The following is a 20,187-nucleotide window of genomic DNA, read 5'->3' as shown; positions in this document are numbered from 1 at the left end:
AATTTGCCCACAACCGACTGTTTAAAAAATGTGCCTAGTGCTGTGTAACGTTAGAGAATGCAAATACTATTGCCGACCACTTCTTGTTTCCATCTCCCCCTCAAACCCTCAAGGTTTTTAAATCCCTAAATGTCTCTCTCCTCCCAAGCATCCCTTGTTCACTCCCTACAAAGTGCCTTTTATGCCTTTTAGGCACAAACACTATTAGTGGCATCTTTTAAAACTTATTTGGATGGAAAGCTTTATAAAATAGATTATGACCTTCGACCCAGGGATGCCCCAGGGACTGTTAAGGTGTGTAGAACTGTCTGCCCCTTTACTAAATGGTCCCAGACGGCTGTACTTTTCCAGTTCTTATGTCTGTTTTCCATTATTTTCTGTCTCCTCTGTGCTACCAATTCATTGTGCCTACTTCATTTCCCACAAATTCTGACCCACCAAATATGTCTCCCAAAAATCAATTTTTGTTTTTAGAAATCAGAAATAGCTAGGATCTTAGCCATCACCATTTACTTTCTGACACAGGAGTTTAAAGTTCACACAGTGAGGTTCTTTAATAAGTATTTCAAGGGACTGAAGAAACATGGTAGTTTAAGATACAAAAGATAGTCACTCTAGGATTAAAAACAAAAGAAAATATTTATAATGATGGTCACCATCTATACTTGGCATTTTATTTCAAGAACTGACTTCTCTTTTATTCAGAGTTCTGAAAACAGCCTGATTCATGGGAGGTAGTTTTTCCTGTAGTCACATCTGCCCGACTTTATTGAATTTCCTTTTCTTAATGAATCATGAGGGTTGAGTTAAATGTTAAATATCGGTGTTTATATAAGGAACATGCATGTTTGCTTTTTCTTCAATTAAGGAAAAGCTGGTTGACCTTTGTGCCACTGAGTCTTGTGCTTGTTAACTGCGTGGCTTTCCCATCTAACAAGCCCTTCTTGTAAGACCAATCACACCATCTCATAGGCACAGTTGGCTTTCCACTAGGTGGCATCACAAAAGAACCTGTGCCCCAGAAACCGGAAGATGAAAAAGTAGGAAATGTCTTATTGTGATGCTGGGGGGGGGGGGGTGGGGGGGGGTTTGACTGCACAAATGTACACATGAGGAACCTGGGGATGATGAGAGGTTACTTCAAACACTTAACGTTGGAAAGCAACTCAGTATAAGTTTAAGAAACCCAGCTGCACTTAAAATCATCTGGAAGGTCTCCTTTTTTCCACTGCTTTGACTCCTCTTCACCCATTTCTCCCACTCTCCACCCCCCACCTCTCTGGCAAACACCAATTTGTTTTCTGTATCTATAAGCTTGGGTTTTGTTTTGTTTTATGTTTTGATTCCACATATGAAAGAGATCACATGGCATTTGTCTTTCTCTGTCTGACTCATTTTACTTAGCATAATGCCCTCAGTGTCCATCCATGTTGTCACAAATGGCAACATTTCATTCTTTTTAATCACTGAATAATATTCCATTGTATATAAATACCACACTTTCTTTATCCATTTATCCCCTAATGGACACTTAGGTTGTTTCCATTTCTTGGCTATTGTAAATAGTGCTGCAAAGAACATGAAAGTAAATATATCTTTTCATGTTAGTGTTTTCATTTTCTTCTGATAAATACCCAGAAGTGGAATGGCTGGATACTATGGTAGTTCTATTTTTAATTTTTTGAGGAACCTCCATACTGTTTTTCACAGTTATTGCTCCAATTCACATTCCCACCAGCGGTGCACAAGGGTTTCCTTTTCTCCACATCATTGGCAACACTTGTTATTTGTTGTCTTTTTGATTAGGCATTCTGACAGGTGTGAGTTGATATCTCATTGTGCTTTTGATTTGCATTTTTCTAATGATTAATGATGTTGAGCATCTTTTCATGTGTCTGTGGGCCACTTGTATGTCTCCTTTGGAAAAATGTCTATTCAGATCTTCTGCTCATTTTTTAATCGGATTGTCTTTGTTTGTTTTGGCTTTTTTTTTTTTGCTATTTAGTTGTATGAGTTCTTTGTATATTTTGGATATTAACCTCTTGTCAGATATATAATTTGCAAATATTTTCTCCCATTCATCCCAAAGACAAAGTAGATTGCCTTTTTATATTTTGTTGGTTTTCTTTGCTGTGCAGCTTTTTAATTTTATATTTTTAGCTTATTTATTTTTACTTTTGCTGCTTTTACTTTTTGTGTCAGAGTCAAAAAGTCATCACAAAGACTTATGTCAAGGAGCTTACCACCTATGTTTTCTTCTAGGAATTTCATGGTTTCTAGTCTTATGTTCAAGTCTTTAATCCATTTTGAGTTAATTTCTGTGTATGATATAAGATAGTGGTCTAGTTTCATTCTTTAGTATGTGATTATCCAGTTTCTAAGCAAAATTTACTGGAGAAACTGTCCTTTCCCCATTGTATATTCTTGGCTCCTTTGTCGTAAATGTATTGACCATATGTATGGGTTTGTTTCTGGGCTCTGTATTTTGTTCTGTTGATCTATGTGTCTGTTTTTATGCCAATACTATTCTGTTTTAATTATTATAGCTTTGTAATAGAGTTTGAAAGCAGATTGCATGATGCTTTCCAGCTTTGCTTTTCTTTCTCAAGATTGCTTTGGCTATCCAGAGTCTCTTGTGGTTCCAAACAAATTTTAGTATTATTTGTTCTATTTCTGTGAAAAATGTCATTGGAATTTTGATGAGGATTGAATTTAATTTGTAGATTGCTCTGGGTAGTATGGTCATTTTAACAATATTAATTCTTTAAATCCATGAACATGGAATATCTTTCCATTTATTCATGACTTGTACAATCTCTTTCCTTAAAGTCTTGAAGTTTTGAGTATGCAGGTCTTTCACCTTTTTGGTTACGTTTATTCCTCAGTACTTTTATTCTTTTTGATGCAATTGTAAATGGGATTGTTTTCTTAATTTCTTTTTCTGATAGTTTATTTAGTATATAGAAATGCAACAGATTTTTGTGTATTGATTTTGTATCCTGTAACATTACTGAATTTGTTTATTAGTCTAATAGTTTTTTGATGGAGGTATTAGGGTTTTCTGTATATAATATCATGTTATCTGCAAATAGTGACAGTTTTACTTCTTCCTTTCCAATTTGGATGCCTTTTATTTCTTCTTCTATCCTGATTGCTCTGGATAGGACTTCCAATACTATGCTGAATAAAAGTGGTGAGAGTGATCATTCTTGTCTTGTTTCTGATTTTAAAAGAAAAGCTGAGTTTTTTGCAATTGAGTATAATGTTAGCTGTGGGCTTGTCATACATGGCCCTTATGTTGAGGTACATTCCCTCTATACTCACTTTGTTGAGAGTTTTTAATCATAAATGGATGTTGAATTTTTTTGAATGCTTTTTGTGCATCTATTGATTGTATCATTTTTATCCTTCATTTTGTTAATGTGGTGTACCACACTGACTGATTTGCAGATATTAAACTAGCTTTGCATCCCTGGAATGAATCCCACTTGATCATGGTGTATGACGTTTTGAAGGTATTGCTGAATTCAGTTTGCTAGTATTTTTTATCTGTATTCATCAAGGATATTGGCTTATAATTTAATTTTACTGTGGCATCCTTGTCTTGTTTTGATATGAGGGTAATGCTGGCCTTGTAAAGTGAGTTTGAAAGAGTTCCCTCTTCTTTTTTTTTTTTTTGAAGAGTTTAAGAATGAGTCAAATTAATTCTTCTTTGAATGTTTGGTAGAATTCACCAATGAAGGCTTCTTGTCCTGGACTTTTGTTTGTTGGGAGATTTTTCATTACTGATTCAATATTCTTGCTAGTAATCAGCCTGTTCAGATTTTCTATTTCCTCAATTCAATGTTATTAGGTTGTATGTTTATAGGAATTTATCCATTTCTTCTAGGATGTCCAATTTTGGGTCATGTAAAAGACTCTTGTGATCCTTTGTATTTCTGTGGTATCAATGGTCATATCTCCTTGATTTTCATTCCTGATTTTATTTATTTGAGTTCCTTTTCTTTTCTTGGTGAGTGTAGATAAAAGTTTTTCAATTTTGTGTATCTTTTCAAAGAATCATCTACTACTTTGACTCATCTTTTCTATTATCTTTTTAGACTTTATTTTACTTATTTCTGCTCTAATTTTAAGCTTTGTTTATTCCTCTTTTTCTTGCTCCTGGAGGTGTAAAGTTAGGTTATTTATTTGAGACCTTTCTTATTTCTTAAGGTATGCAATTATCACTATGAACTTCCCTCTTAGAACTCCTTTGGCTGCAACCAATAAACTTTGGTGTATTTCCATTTTCACTTGTCTCAAAGTATTTTTTGATTTCTCTTTTGATTTCTTCTTTGGCCCACTGGCTGTTCAGTAGCATGTTGTTTAATCTTCACAAGACTTACAAAGTCCTTCATGATCCACCCCACGCTCACCTCTTTAGCACTCTCTCTGACCTCTCCCTTTGTGTATTCGACACTGGTGCTACTCAAAGTGAGGTCCACAGGCTGGCAGCATCAGCATTACCTGGGAGCTTATTGGAAATGAAGAATCTCAGACCCCACCCAGACTTTTAGAATCAGAATCTGCATTTTAACTCATTTATGTGCACATAGGGCTTGAGAAGCACTGCTCTTCTACACATTAGCTCTGTTTTAACTTTTGGGCCTTCAAAACTACTGTTTCTTCCTCCTGAGATATTCTTCCTGGTCTCACATCCTAAAGTCTTTTCTTACTAACACTTTTGGGTGCCCACATAGATGTCATTTCCTAGAGAAAGCCTCCTGCAATGTTTCATGACTGAGTTAAGTGACCTCTCAAATATACTGGGTTGGCCAAAAAGTTCGTTCGGGATTTTGGCCAACCGAATACTTCCCTTGTACCTTCCACATTGTTCCATAGTCAAGTTTGTGTCATTAGTTTCTTAAGAAGCATCTTCTCTACTGTCATATCCTCAGTGTCTAAAACATAGTAGATTCCCAATAAGTATCTGCTGAATTAACGTTAAATAAATAGTAGGTGCTCATTAAACATAAGTTCCAAACCTCTCACCAAAATCCAGATGTGCTATGATCCTAGCCTTTCCCTGACAATGTTAGACTAGAGACCCTCCTACAAGAGAAAATGAGGTTAGGCCAGTGTTGTTTGTTTTTCATAAGCTATTTCTGGACCCTAGTGATCATCTCTTCCCTTTCTCAATGCTCAAACTCCAAGTCTGGATGAGCTTACAGATTCAGACCTGTTAGAACACAAAGGGGCCATGGAATTCATGTGATTCAACCTCTGAGTCTATAAGTGAGAAACCTAGGATCCAGGGTTTGGTTTTCACAAGGAAGTACAGAGAGGTATATCGAGTATGCACAGGAGCCCACAAGTCCTCCTCCTTTTGAAAAGGCATATTTGTTTATTCCTAGTGTTAGTCTCTTCACACCCCTGTTGCCATTCACAATTCCTCCAACCTACTCAAGAGTCTCTCAGTTCCCTAAAACATATTTAGTCCAACTACAGATATTTTAATTCATTATTAACACTCAAAATGATCTCTTCATAGTTTATCACATACTTTGCCTTCAAATACCTTATACTAAAGTGAGATCTAACCATACCTGCTGGGTAATAAGTTTCATAAAGGATAGGATGTAAGTTAAAAAAAATTGTTGAGGAATACTAACATTAAATTTTCTTCCCATGTCAGCAGGTTTGTGTTTTCTTTCTTACCCTCCTCACTCTGGACATGGCTTTAAAGACTTATTTTTGTCATCTCTAACATTTTTACAATCATCTTCTATATATTTGCTGTCCAATAAGGTAGCCACTAGCCACTATTAAGCACTTGAAACATGGCTAGTGCAAATGAAGATGTGCTGTAAGTCTAAAATATACCCTCGCTTTTAAGGATTTGATGAAGAAAAGAATGCGAACTATCTGGTTAGTAATTTTTTATATTGGTTACATGTTGAAATGATAATATGTTTGATATGTTGGGTTAAATAAAATATGTTATTAAAGTTAATCATCCTCTTTCTTTTTGCTTTTTTAATGTGGTTACGACAAAATTTTAAACTGCCAGTGGGATTCACATTGCACTTCCATTGGACAGTCATCAAGAGTGTCCTCACAGTTTTATACTCCTTTAAAAAAAACCTTTCTTTTGCAATATGTTCTTCATATTTTGTAAAAATTCTACTAAACGGGATTTAGTCAGGAGCTTCCACTGTTGTCACATTGAGCTCTCACTTCCCTCTTCACTTAATTTTTCATGAGCATCCTTTGCTTGGGGTTTGCCAGAAATTCATTTTGAAATGCCTCCCCAAATTCTCAAGTCATTTTCCCTTGGCTTGATAATGAAACACCATTACTAAGAATCACACAATAATGCTAATAATAATATCAATAATTTGTTGAGGTATTACTATGTGTCAGGCACTGTGATAAGTACTTTACATACATTACCTCATTTAATATTTACAATAACCAAATAAGGTAACTGTTATCATGTCCATCATACAGATGAGAAAATTGATGCTCAGTGAGGTTATGGCAAAGACTGGCTAGCTCTTTCCAAACCTCTTTCTCTTTCCTTCTCTGCTCATAGCAATGCTCTCTTCCCCAGTTGTGACAACCAAATGTGTCTTCAGGTATTGCCAAGTGTCCCCTGGAAGGCAAAACTGCTCCCCTTCCCCCTGTTGAGAACCACTGGTGTAGAGTAGAAATTGTCTTTGTTGTTTCCTTTAAATTCAGGGGATGAAAATCTTGGCACCTTGTGTCAAGGCTTTAATCACTACACTCTTTAGGCAAATGAGACTTCTTGCGTATCCCCAATAGTTTGCAATCTAGCCTCTTTGTCCCTGTGCCAGCTTCAGGCTCTACCTAGTGTCCACTTAATTTTTCTGGCTGGTGAGTCCATATAAGTAATCCCTCACAGACCTCACACCACTGTTGTTTCCTCTTTTCCCAAACACTCTCCAGGGAGATTGCTAGTCCAGAAGTCATAATTGTGAATGATTTTCCTGCCGTACCTCTATGCCAGGGGCAAGAACCAGCCCAGAGATTTTTTTGGTTTGCAAAAGTGCTGGATTTCTGATGAGTGCATGGAAGAAAAGGTCAAGTGACACCTTTATTAAACAAACAAACAAACAAACAAGAAACCCTCTCAACAGGCATGGATGGAAATATGTTCATTGTATTTAGTTCAAGACTTTATCACCCAGTCCTTTTATTTACCCACTTCCTCTAAAGCTAGGTGGTTACAAAAGAAAAATAATTCCAGTGCTCATTCAAATGACTTGGAAACCAGCTAGAATCTATTTCTCAGTGTTTTACATAACAATTACTGTTTTGAAATGCATGGTACCTGTGTCTGTTTCCAATAAAACATTACTTTTCCCTTCTCTCCAGCTGAATCCTGGAGCCCAGTCACATGACCCATGAACAGATTGCTTGTTCAAGCCCCCTCCCTGAGAATCATATCAATCTGAACCTTCACTGGCAAGTCCAGCACTCTTTTCACTCACAACACAATATCATGATCTGGTTAACATTAAGTTATAAGCTCCACAAAGCAAGGATGATTGTGTGTATGTGTATGTTCATGTGGGCGTGCATGTGTGTGAATGTGTGTTAAAATATTGACTTTGTAACGGTAAACTTGGAGTTATATCTCCTTTGCTGTTTTTGATTCCTAAGATATTTGGTATAGACAAAGAGGGATCATTTCCTTTCCCTCACTCCCTTTCAAATCAGGTACAGTTTGGAAGAAAAGTAATGATATTTTTTAGGCCATTTCCTTTCCAATAATAAGGACAAATATAGAAAGGTCTCCTGTTGCTTCATGTAGAATTATTTTAAGGCTGTTAAGTTGGTCTATCTATCAGGTGCAGATGAGCACTCACTGATCTGTGCATTCTGAAATTTCATTGCTCCTACACAAACTCACTGCCTGGAAACAAGGAAGCCTGACACTTGGAGGGCCGTGCTGTCTGACAAACCAGATTAATAATGAATGAACCCATATTGTATAATCAGGAAGGGGAGAAATGCTACAAATTAGAAATAAGCATGTTCTTCATTATAGGTGGCAGCAGGATACTGCTTAGGGTATCACTGATGCTCAAATTAGCTGCGGGGCACACAAACCACTTGCTGCCTCTCACTGTTCCTTACTTTCCTCTTGAGAGTCTCATTCTCAAGGGATTTGCAAAGTGAGAAATCCTCAAAATTCAAACTTGGGAGATGCATTTGCACCACATGAAAATGGCAACTTATTATTCATCGAGGGTGTACAGATATTGTAAATGGGTTACATTTCTATCTTAAATTCGGTTAAAGTTGTCATATTTCCTATACAAATTAGATCAAAATTATGCCACGATGGGAATTTTTGCAAGATTTCTGGTATTCTCAAGAGATGCTTACTCTGAATATCATGTGCTTTCAGAGAAAATGAGCTGCAGTCTCAGAATCAGGGGAAACTTGCTGGTGTTTGGCTGGAGCTTCTTTTAACATAGTCTAGCAAGGACTAGCCCTGGTATTAGTGTTGTGTGCATGTGTGCACACCAAAACCTGAGCAGGTACAAAAATGAAACAAAGTGAAAGATCTCAGGAAAGGTGCAAGGGAAAGCCAGTTAACATCACCACATCAGCCAAACCTGAAAACGTATTTCTATAGTGCAAAGGGTGGACAGCCTGTACATGTCAGCAGCACAGATATCTCATAAAATATCACTGATTCAAGAATGCTCCTTGGGGCTGAGATAAACTGACAACCTGCCTAGATCTCCAGGGGTGGGTGGGTGTGGGCGGAAGAATTCCACTAACCTGTGGCTCTGACCCATTTACTTGTCATGGTTCCATCTGGGTTCTCCTATACCGTGAAGGTCTCTTGTGCTAAGGTGAGAGCATATTGAGGTCAGTCTCAGTGGCCTGGAAGTCCGTAACCTTTAAATCAATGGAGAGAAAGCATGGAAGTCCCATGGCTACTTTCCGAGAAAAGTCTATGCTGGGTCAAGGTAAGGACCAATTGCTATAACTAATGTGATAGTTCCAGGTCACAATAAAACATGCTGACCATGAGGGGAGATACTGTTCAGACATAATCAAAGTAGCCCCTTATTTGTCCATCTATTGGCATCTAGTATGTGGACGACAGTATCAGTTTGGTTCTGGAGACCTTGAAAAAGGTCAGCCCAAATAAGGACAGCATCTATAGCAGCTGATAGATTAGGGGATCAGAGGGTTTGAGGGATGAAAGATTTCAAGAAAGAAAGAGCAGATCATATGTGTGGCAGCAGAGAGCCTTTGCAAGGGCAGAAAGTGGCACCCTAGTGAGGGTAGCCCAACTGTGGTTGATATATGCTCCAGGGATAAGGGCAGGTCTATGGAGAAACTCCAAGTCACACTGACCTACGTTCACTCATGTGGCCCATCCTGACCATTGCTCATGCACAGTCCTCATAAGTAGCTATCACTGAGCTATGCTTTCAAAACCCTATGTACGGTAGGTAGAATAACGCAAGATGTCCATGTCTATAATCCCCAGAACCTGTGAATAGGTTACTTTACATGGTAAAGACGAATTAAGGTTTCAGACAGAATTAAGGATTCAGCTGACCTTAGATGGAGAGGTTATCCTGGATTCTTCAGGTGGACCCAGTGTTTATAAGTGGAAAGAGGCAGAAGAGAAAGGACCAGAAAGATGGCAGAGACTTGATAAGCCATTGCTGGCTCAGAAGATGGAAGACGGCTATGAGCCAAAGAATGACAGCAGCCTCTAGAAACTGGAGAAGAGGAAAAAACTGATTCTCCCCTAGAGCATCCGGAAGAACACAGCCCTGCCAACACCTTGATTCTAACCCAGCAGACCCATTTCAGACTTCTGAGCTCTGGAACTCTAAGTCAATAAATTTGTGTTGTTTTATGTTTGTAAGTTTGTAGTAATTTGTTAACAGCAGCAATAAAAAAAGAAATCAATTACCACCACCCCCAAAATGACTGGTAACATATTCTTAAACATTTTTGGAACTTGTGTTAGAGGGAATGACACAGGCAAGATGGGCCTCATGGCAAAACCTCAGATGGATTGGGGGCAGGGGGAGGTGAGGAAGACTGCATATGATGTTTGTCATGGCTTTTATTCCCTGTCTAGTCCCCTGGGGAGGAGCTCTTGGGGGCTACAAAGTAATAATTGAAATAATTGTTTTCAGTAAAACCACCATAAAGCAGCACGCACAAAGAAGCATTGCTTTGGAGCCCTGCTAGCAGGGTATAACGCAGGAGGGCACACAGACGGTCTACTTTGTGCTCCAGCCATGAAGGGGGCTGCAAAGGGCTGTGGAGCCTCAGGAATGCTGCAGACTATCTGGCAGTGACTTGGGCCATGGTGCCCAGTGTTTGTGGCAGCACAGCAGGGCGAACCCAGAAGAAATGGTCATTTGCATAGTCGATACAACAGGAAACCTTACAAGGAACACAGTGATATGAGGTCCTGAAGAGGCAGCCGTGCCCACCAGATGCCCTGTTATTATTCATGAACAGAGCTGAGCCCTCCTGGAAATCATCGAACAGAATTTCATTGATGGCTTGTCACCCAGAACAGGTGACAGTCAAGGTTGTCATCCCTCATGCGACCCTCTTATAACCCTAGGCTGGGGTGGCCTGGGGTCCCGAAGTTTATCTTATAGTACCCAAAACTGTATAAATGATAGGCACAAAAGAAAAGGGAGAATTCACTGATAGTATCGGGATGTGGCAAAATTTTCCAAGGAACGTTGTGTCTGGGACTTCTGAAAATTCACTACGTGGTATCTAAACCAGATTCAAGCCTAAGGCTAGGCAGCTGCGAGGCAAATATTCGAAATTGCTTTGTTACCAATTGTTAGCAGAGAATTTTTCATTGACTATGCCATCACTGATGTGGTATCAGCCCAACAAACTCATATTGGCAAATAAAAGACATAACATTCTAACTTCGAACCTATATCCTGGAGAATTCAGATGTTTAACATGAAAAGAGGATGTGTTCTTATTTTTGTCTGAGAGCAGTTTCCAATAAAAGGGGATTAAAAGAAGAGCACCCTCAAAGTTCTCTCTAGCTTTACACACTCCATACGAAAGAGCACACGGAGGGAGGGGGTCTTGCCCCGCCTGCATCCGGGAAGAGCCCCGTGGATGCCTCTTTCCGAGTTCCGTGTTAGTGTCATTCTGCTACAAGGCACCAAGAGGCCAAAGCTTATCTCCTTCAAAGTGTTTTCTCAGTTGATATTGCCAGTGTTGCTGATGATTTTTCCTCTAGTCCTACATGTACAAATTGACTGTCCTCTTTGTTAGAAGTGTCTCTGGATTCATTCCTGGAGATCTCCTGCCCTCTCTATTTGGTTTGCCATGTGTGTTAAGTAAAACCCCTGCTATTTACTTTGATGAGATTCAAGTGTTCCTCTCATGGAGGAAAGGAAAGCCTCTTATATGACAAGATGAATAGGAAAGAGCTGAGACTGGTCGCATACAATCAGAGCTCACAAAAACCCCAAGCAAAATGAAGCTGAAAATACCCCTTTAAACTGATTCAAAGTCAAATTTAGTTATAAGCTCAGGGCAGCTGCAAATCCCAAATCATGAACCAAGGCCCTTCTCCATGAGCTCTTCCACCAGCTTGAACCTAAATATAAGTAGTTGTTTAGAGTTTATTTTCTTTTTGTTAAGGTATAGGCCAGTGGTTCCTTTAATTCAATTTCACAGTCTTTTATCACAGTAGAACAAGGCAAGGAAAAATTAGAATGTGGAGTCAAAAGACTTGAACTCAAGTTTAGAAACTACCAGTCCCTAGTTGTGTGACTGAAGATAAATTGCTTTATCTTTCTGAACCCCAGGTTCTGCTTCTGCAAATTAGGGAAATCACTACCTGTTTTACTGCCCTCACAAGACTGCTGTGAGGCACTAATGAAGAAAGGGTTTGTGAGTACGATGCATTATAGAATGCTCTGTAAATGTCGTTGTTGTTGTTGTTATTATTGGCTAGAGTCTGTGAGGGACACAAATATGTACAAGTCATAGTCCAGACTCTCAAGGAATTTATAATCAAAGTGAAAAATCAGAGGTATATACAGCTGACTATAAAATACAGCAGAATGTGATCACTGCCCAGGGAGCCCCAAGGACTCCGAGACCCGGGGACATGGGGAGATTATGAAAAACGGCATTGAGGTCCATCCCAAGTGATGGGTGGCATTCCAGAGGGATGGGGAGAAAAGCACTTTGGCAGAAGGAGCAGCATGACTCGTGCCCAGACTCGTGCCTGAGGGAGACCTGCTTGCAGGAGCAGAGGTGCTTGGCGTGGAGGGTCCGGGCCAGCAGGAGAATTCTAGAACTGGAGAACGAGTTATTTCTACATGAATGTAAGCACGAGCCACATGGTTCTAATGTCCCAGCACAGAGCTTGAGCTTGAATTGGGAGGAAAGTTAATAAAGCATTGAATTTTAACCAAGTAAAGAGCCTTGTCCTTACTTTAAAACTTTCCCACAGGGCTTCCCTGGTGGCGCAGTGGTTGAGAGTCCGCCTGCCGATGCAGGGGACACGGGTTCGTACCCCGGTCCGGGAAGATCCCACATGCCGCAGAGCGGCTGGGCCCGTGAGCCATGGCCGCTGAGCCTGCGCGTCCGGAGTCTGTGCTCCGCAACGGGAGAGGCCACAGCAGTGAGAGGCCCGCGTACCGAAAAAAAAACAAAACAAAAAACCTTTCCCACATACAGATTCTCTTCCACAAAGCTGATCCTTAGTTGTGTTTTCTTTTTCCCCATTAATTAAAGAGGATGAGCCGTCTCAACTAATTCTTCTCAAAAATCTTACTGGATTTTTGTGCTTTCTTCACATCCTTCACCAGATTCCAGCTGAGGAAAGTTTATACTTTAAGGAAAGCCCCAGATGAACTGTAAATATTGCAGAAGTCACAGTCTATTATCTTTTCTGCAGCTTCTAAACAATGCGTGCTAGTTGATTTCCCTGGCCTACACAGGCTCTTTGGTACTGAGTATCCCTGTGGCCAAATGAGGCTTTGCAGTTTTCTTGCAGCTGAGAAGCGAACCGCACAGTGCTCTGTGATAAGTTGTATTTTTCTTGCACTCGCATCTCATTTTCTTACACATCTGTGTGCAGAACTGCACCTGCCCACCGCCACATACATACAAGCTTACTCTGGGTCTGTCTTCTATACTATGGCTTCACTGGGTCCCATTCCTTGGCCGCCTTTGTAGTGTCATCATGGGGAAACTGACTATCAAATGTTAACTTACCCAAAGTGATTACTATAAAATCTGAAGAAAGGTGTTACTTGTGTATGTTTTAGAGACATCTTACTCTTTCCAGAACTGTTTCCTTTCTCCAACACCCACTATTTACTGTCCCTCAAATATTTTGGTATGATTTTTCTATTTCTCCCAAGATAGCACTTTAATGTTTTAATGTAAAGAAACCTTTACAAACTCTAGGGTCAGCTATTTTCTCCCCAACTTGTTAAAAGATGCCCTGTGTGGTTCTTCTAATAATTGTATGCTGACTTAAACACATTTTTTTAAAGCTCTCAGTTATATTCTTGAGCAGTGTTTAAAATCTTAAGCACAGCTTTTATTATTAGAAATAATGAGAACTTTAGCTTAGACAATGTGTAGTTTATATAGCAAAACTACAAATTTCCCAAGCTTTGTTTGCTTCATGTGTTACAAATATGGTAAATACAGATCTGAAAAAGGCAATGATTATTTTTAGGTTTATGGGTCAATTAAAATAAAATACTATAAGAATTATTAAGTGTAAGAATTAAAAAATCATAATTTAAATTTTATATGCTTTAAAATGAATATTTAGGAAATAATTTTCTGAAAAAATTCTTTCATAGCCTCTAATATTTACTTCCATGAATATGGAATATGTAGTAAATTGAACAAAAAAATTACAATATTACGTAGAAAACTTTCAAGTATTTGAAATAATAGTTTCTAGATTTTATTTTCATTGCTACATATGATGAAATTACTATAGAGTTCAGATATCCAACACCCTCCATGCCTTCGCCCTCCAAATTTAGTCAGCTGAATGAGAAAAAAAGGTCCAAACATCAAAATAGCTATTTGGCACCAAATGAAAGACTTTTATCAACATTTCAATTGACAATATCAATTAACATAAAAGATTTGACATTCTTGTCACTTAAAATGAAGATAAAATAATGATGTTGATTAATGAAACACTCTCTGTGACTTGACTGACAGGATCTACCTAAAATATTTTAATCGCTCTTAGCGAAGGGAAGTCTCAGCGTGTGAGCCCTTCTGTTTTCCATGGTATAGGGTGCAATAATAGTTAAGAGTAAAATGCTGCAAATAATGACATTTAGCTTAACAGATCTAGGACAAAGAGTAAAGAAAGAAAGCCAAGAAGGAAGCGTTCTGGCTGAAACTACTTCCTGCCAAACAACATGAGAAGCATGTTTTCAAAGAATTGCTTAACACCTCTAGATGAGAAGTCCTGTGAGGCCAATAAATGATTCTATCTTGTTCATTACTGTGTTTCCTAGAAAAGCGCCTGACAAATGCTTGGTGATCAGTAAATGCTGAATGAGTGAATGAAAAAAAATTAGGTGAATGAAGTAACATTATTACTGAGAAATACGTGAAGAAAACATAAGAAAGTAAGAAACTATAGTGAGATTAAACCAGATGATTTAATATACTTATTAAAGTTCATATACTTATTCATTCAACAGTTATCTATTAAGCTCCTATTATATTCCATGTCCTGCTGTGACCTAATGATAGAAATGTTCACAGTCTAAAGTAAAAAGAGACACAAACGATTAACCAAATGCAGTGTGAAAACTACTGTGATTGGGGTCTGTAAAATAATCAATGAGAATATGGATGAGAAAAGTGTTAATTCTGCCTAAAAAGAGAGGTCAGGGAATGTTTCCCAGAAAAGGTGATATTTGATTTGGGGTAGAAGGATGAGCAGTTAGGTAATTTGGAGGACCATCAGAAGAATGTTGCTGTTGGTAAAAGGAAGAACACGGGCAAAGCCCACGAAACATGAGAAAACATTGAGAATTATAATATTGCTTGACAATCGCATGTATGAGGTGGGGACTGGCCCAGAAACACTGGCATGATCCAGAGCATAAAGGATATCATAGGCAATGCTACTCCACGTATGCCAGATCTGCGGGCGGTGGCGAGCCTTCAAAGTATTTTAAGGCAAGGGAGATATGTATGAACTGTGTTTTTAAACAGTATGTTCCAGTTTCAGAAGACTCACTCATAACACATCAATCTTTTTGTCAAGAATAACTAGAGGGCTTCCTTCCCTGGTGGCGCAGTGGTTGAGAATCTGCCTGCCAATGCAGGGGACATGGGTTCGAGCCCTGGTCTGGGAAGATCCCACATGCCGCGGAGCAACTGAGCCCGCTCGCCACAACTACCGAGCCTGCGTGTCTGGAGCCTGTGCTCCACAGCAAGAGAGGCCGCGATAGTGAGAGGCCCACGCACCGTGATGAAGAGTGGCTCCCACTCGCCGCAACTAGAGAAAGCCCTTGCACAGAAACAAAGACCCAACACAGCAAAAATAAATAATTAAATAAATTTATTAAAAAAAAAAAAGAATAACTAGAAAAGATAGATTTAACATTTTTTAAAAAGTTTTGGACACACTGTAGAGCTACCAAATCACCCAGGACTTGAAGAACCAAGGTGTCAGAAAGAAGGGAAACTGTTGAAGTAAACATGATGTTCTACACTTCTTTTTCCCTCAAGGAACTTCCAGTTCATAAACATCTTGGGTGGAGAGGGAAAAGCAGATGCTAAAAGACAAAGAAACTAAGTACAGCTTTCAAGGAATCTTATAGGTTTGGAGATACAAAAAATTGGAGTTCAGGGGTACCAAAGCAGTCAAGACTTGAGGGGTCAAGATTCTGGAAAAAAGGGAATGGAAGAAAAGTGAAAACAATGGTCTAAAATCCTTTCTTATCAAGTTTTTTTTTTTTTTTTTTCGGTACGCGGGCCTCTCACTGCTGTGGCCTCTCCCGTTGCGGAGCACAGACTCCGGATGCGCAGGCTCAGCGGCCATGGCTCACGGGCCCAGCCGCTCCATGGCATGTGGGATCTTCCCGGACCGGGGCACGAACCCGTGTCCCCTGCATCGGCAGGCGGACTCTCAACCACTGCGCCACCAGGGAAGCCCATTATCAAGGTTATTTGATGGTCGGCAAGCTATGTAGGCAGATAATTTTAAAAGCTAAGCAGAATCATAGACCTAAACGTAAAACAAAAACTAAAAAATTTTGAAGGTAACAGAGGAGAAAATCTACCTGACCCTGGGTTTAGGGATAATGTTTTAAGATACAATACCAAAAAGCATGTTTATGAAATAAAAAATTGATAAGTTGGACTTCATTAAAATTAAAAACTTTACTCTGTGAAAGACACTGTTAAGAGAATGAAAAGACAAGCAGAGATTGGGAGAAGATACTCACAAAACATATATTTGATAAAGGACTGATACCCAAAATACATAAACAACTCTTAAAACTCTATAAGAAAACAAGCTATCTAATTTTAAAAGGGGGAATTTATTTGAAGAGACACTTCACCAAAGAAGATATATAGATGGCAAATAAACATATGAAAAGATGCTCATTATCATATGTCATTAGGGAATTGCAAATTAAAATAATAATGAGATACCACTAAATACCTATTTAGAATGGCAGAAATCTGAAACATTGACAACACCAAATGGTGGCTAGGATGTAGAGTAATAGGAACTCTCATCATTTATTGCTGGTGAGAATGCAACATTGTTCAATCACTTTGGAAGACAGTTTGGCAGTTTCTTGCAAAACTGAATATACTCTTACCATACAACCCCTTACCATACTCTTACCCAAAGGAGTTGAAAACTTACGTGTACACACACACACAACATGGCACACAAATGTTTATAGCAGTTACTAATACCCAAAACTTGGAAGCAACCAGATGGTCTTCAATGGTGAATGGATAAACAAACTGTGGAACATCCATAGAATGGAGTATTATTAAGCAAATAAAAGGAAATGAGCTATAAAGCCATAAAAAGACATAGAAGAATCTTAAATACTTATTGCTAAATGAAAGAAACCTATCTGAAGAGGCTACATACCATATGATTCCAACTATATGATATTCTAGAAAAGGCAAAACTATGGAATCAGTAAAATGATAGTGGTCGGCAGGAACTTGGGGGGAGGGATGGAGGGATGAATAAATGGAACACGGGATTTTTAGGGCAGTGCAACTATTCTGTATACTATAATGGCTATATGGCAATATACACTTGTCAAAACCCATATACTATACAATGAAAAGAGGGACTCCTAATGTAAACTATGGATGTTAGTTAATAATAATGTGTCAATATTAGCTCATCAATTGTAACAAATGTACCATACTAATGCAAGATGTTAATAATAGGGGATGCTTTATATGTATGTGAGAGTAAGGGTATATATAGGAACTCTCTGTATTTGCCACTTAATTTTCCTGTAAACCTAAAATTACTCTAAAATATAAATTCTGTTATTAAAAAAAGCTAAACAAAGTGTCAACTAAGAGGCTATCAATTGTCTTATGGTGCTGGAGATATATTGGCTTAGCCAGAAAGTGCCTTCGGTTTTTAAGTAAACATAAAAACACATTTTTCATTTTCCCCAAGAACTTTATTGAACAACGTATTCACCCTTTTGTTCTACTACCTTCTGCCATTTTTCAGGCAACTTCATAATTCCATCTTCCCAAAACTTTTTTATCTTTTTGAGCAAAGAGCTGTTCCAGGTGCCTTTTATAGTCTTCCAGGGAATTGAAATTTTTTCCATTAAGAGAATTTTGTAAAGACTGAAATAAATGGAAATCCAAAGGTGCAATGTCTGGTGAATACAGTGGATGAATCAGAACTTCCCAGCCAAGCTGTAACAGTTTTTGCCTGGTCATCAAAGAAACATGTGGTCTTGTGTTATCCCGATGGAAGATTATGCATTTTTTGTTGACTAATTCCGGACGCTGTTCGTCGAGTGCTGCTTTCAGTTGGTCTAATTGGGAGCAGTACTTGTTGGAATTAATTGTTTGGTTTTCCAGAAGGAGCTCGTAATAGAGGACTCCCTTCCAATCCCACCATATACACAACATCACCTTCTTTGGATGAAGATCAGCATTTGGTGTGGTTGGTGTTGGTTCATTTCGCTTGCCCCACGATCTCTTTCATTCTGCATTATTGAACACTATCCACTTTTCATCACCCGTCACAATTTGTTTTAGAAATGGAACGTTTTCATTACGTTTATGTAGAGAATCACATGTGGAAATATGGTCAAGAAGGTTTTTTTCGCTTAACTTATGTGGAACCCAAACATCAAAGCGATTAACATAACCAAGCTGGTGGAAATGATTTTGAATGCTCGATTTGGATATTTTGAGTATATTGGCTCTCTCCCACGTGGTATACTGTTGATTGTTCTCAATTAATGTCTCAATTTGATCGCTATCAACTTCAACTGGTCTACCAGACCGCGGAGCATCGTCCAGCGAGAAATCTACAGCAAGAAACTTTGCAAACCACTTTTGACACATTCAATCAGTCACAGCACCTTCTCCATACACTGCACAAATCGTTTTTTGCATTTCAGTTGTGTTTTTACTTTTCTTGAAATAATAAAGCATGATATGCCGAAAATGTTGCTTTTTTCTTCCATCTTCAGTATTAAAATGGCTACACAAAAATTCTCCAATTTTGATAAGCCTTTTTTTAAACGCACACTGATATGACAGCTTCAAAATACAATCTAACAAAATTGTTTCCAATGAGGTTAAAGACAACTAAGCACTACTAGAGCCATCTTACCGAAAAAAAAAAAAACGAATGAAACTTTTGGCCAACCCAATAAAAATTGGAAGTGAAGGTTTGGCTAAGTAGAGAGGGCATGGTAAAAATCAGACTTTTTGCTGGGATCCTACATTGATTAAACTCAAGAATAAGGCTGAATCGGAAATAAGTCATGACTTGTAAACACTGAAACTCAGCCTTAAATCAGGTCAATCACTCAGTGGGTTAAAGTTGCATGCTCCTGATGCCTGCTAGAAGCTAAAGAAAATTCTCTGGAGGAGAATTAGCCTGTACAAATTATCATACCCAATGTCTGTAACTCAGTCAAAACTTATCTGGTATAGCAAGGATAAAAAAAAAAAGGCAAAAATAGAAAAATAAAAACAAAGCCATAGGTAATCTGGAATTTAAAATAACTGTGAAAAGAGATGACATGATTATTTTATCAGAGATATGGAATCGACTTTTGAAAGAATCAAATAGGCATTTTATTATTTTTTTTAAATATTTATTTATTTTTGGCTGCACTGGGTCTTCATTGCGGTGCACAGGCTTCTCTCTAGTTGTGGTATGTGGGTTTTCTCTCTCTAGTTGTGGCGCGTGGACTCCAGAGCATGTGGGCTCTGTAGTTTGTGGCATGCAGGCTCTCTCATTGAGGTGTGAGAGCTCAGTAGTTGTGGCATGTGGGCTTAGTTGCCCGAAGGCATGTGGGATCTTAGTTCCCCAACCAGGGATCGAACCGGCATCCCCTGCATTGGAAGGCGGATTCTTTACCGCTGGACCGCCAGGGAAGTCTCTCAAATAGGCAATTTAGAACTTGAAACATAGCTGAGGAGAAAATTAATGACCTGAAATATAAATTAGCAAAAAGTGTGCAGCTTGAAGCAGTTTGAAGGCTAGAAAATACAGAAAAGAGGAGGAGTCGTATGAGACTTACTGAATATATCTAATATACATGTAACTGTAGTCCAAGAAGAATAGGATAGAGAGTATTTTTAAAAGCAATGTTTGAAAAGATAATGGGACAGAAACCATTCTGTGCTCATGGATTGAAAAAATTAATATTGTTAAGATGTCAAAAAGACAACAAGTAACAAGTGCTGGTTAGGATTTGGGAAAAAAAGAAACCCTCTTACACTGTTGGTAGGAATGTAAATTGGTATAGCCACTATGGAGAACAGTATGGAGGTTTCTCAAAAAATTATAACACAACTATCAAAAAAAAAAAGGATACAAATGAACTTATATACAAAATAGAAATAGACCCACAGACATAGAAAACAAACTTATGGTTACCAAAGGAGGAAGGGTGG

This window comes from Delphinapterus leucas, chromosome 4, assembly GCF_059928025.1.
Source record: "Delphinapterus leucas isolate spDelLeu-1000000601 "Yukka" chromosome 4, BTC_Dleu_Yukka2, whole genome shotgun sequence".
NCBI lineage: Eukaryota > Metazoa > Chordata > Mammalia > Artiodactyla > Monodontidae > Delphinapterus > Delphinapterus leucas.
Note: the sequence above shows the minus strand (reverse complement) of the source record.